We start from the raw sequence: 1,492 nt of genomic DNA, 5'->3' as shown, positions 1-1,492 counted from the left end.
TTTCCTCCATGAATATCCTCAACGGATATTTCTGATGCCTTCCTCCACACCTCTCCGTGGGTTTTAATCCGTTCTTTCTGATGCACGATATCAAAATAGCACATCATCACCGTGTTGTTATGACTACACTCCGCGCCCTCGAGTGGCGCTTTGGATTCCTGCCCTCCCCGGGTCCAGCTGCTGTGTGTTCCCACTTTCCAAGCGGTGAACTTTCCCAGGCAGAAGCCGCCAGCTTCCTGATTCAAGGGCACCCCGGGGAGCACAGCGAGGAGACGACGGTGCTGAGCACCCACCCTCGCCGCCTACGCCTGTTACCCCACACACTTTGGGCAACAGGCCTGGCTGCTGGGCAATGGGCTCCGGCATAGGAGGAAGAGGAGGCGGCGGTGGAGATCAAGCCATGGGGCTGTGTTATCCCCCGCCCCCTGCCGCCTCTCTGTGCTGCCAGCCGGCGAGGACGCAGCAAAGGGGCCGCCGCCGCCGCCCGCTTCCCCTCAATCCCCCCCGCCTGCCCCCTTCTCCCACCAACGTCTACTTGCCTGCTCGGGTCTCGTCAGTCCAGCCCACCCACTCTCCCCACCGCCCGGTTGGCTCGGCCAATGTGCAGCGGCGCGTCCGCAGCCGAGCTTCGGGAGCCGCGGCAGGCCCGATCGGCGCCCCCGGGGTCCTAGCGCCGCCTTTGTCAACACTTGTTAGGCCGATTCCGCCTGGGTCCTAGCGCCCGCGTGTTCCAACACAGGCGTTCAAGCTCCGGGCCGTTGCTCTTATTTATTTCCCGCCGAGCAAGAGCGCACGACGCAGGTTGCGAAGGTGGGACGATCGAGGGCAGGTGCTGCCCTCAAATTTATCATGGGCCAGCGCTTCACCCCGATCCCGCTCCTCCGCATTTGTACGTTCGCAGTCTAAAACAAGGATACCGAACTGGAATGAGTCAGCACAATCCTAAGCATGTGTGTACACATCGCAAACGAGCGTGCGTCCAAGTGTGGCTTTGAATCCGGGTTCAGTTTGTTAACGCTGCTGTGAAAGGTGCTGCGGCGGCAGCAAAAAAAAAAAAAAGCCCTGGGGGAAAGTGTGCGAACTTGAGCCTATCACTTTTTCTCTGCCTCACAAGGTTGTTGTGAGGCTATCATGCAGAGCTGTTTAGAGAAGGATAGGGGCACCGCTGTGACTCTAACTGTCTCATTCCATTCAAAGCTTAATTGAGCCAAGGCTCATAAAGTCTCTGCTCTGAAATATCTAAGATGTGAAAGGAACAGAGTGCACGTGAGAGCCTTAGGAGTGCCTTTTGCCGCTGTCACTACCCAGTATGTGTCCATCATTATGAATTTCATCTTGGACAAGTTAACTACCCGACTTTTATGAAACCAGTAATTTTAAGCTGTCAGCTGCAGAGTGGTGCCCTGGCACCAGTATACAGTAGGATATAAATGTTGTAATAAATAAATAAGCAAACCCAATTTTGTCAGTAACTTTCACTGAAATAATTAGT

Source organism: Podarcis bocagei (assembly GCF_964188305.1).
Source record: "Podarcis bocagei genome assembly, chromosome: 1".
Classification (NCBI taxonomy): domain Eukaryota; kingdom Metazoa; phylum Chordata; class Lepidosauria; order Squamata; family Lacertidae; genus Podarcis; species Podarcis bocagei.
This window is presented reverse-complemented; position numbering follows the sequence as displayed.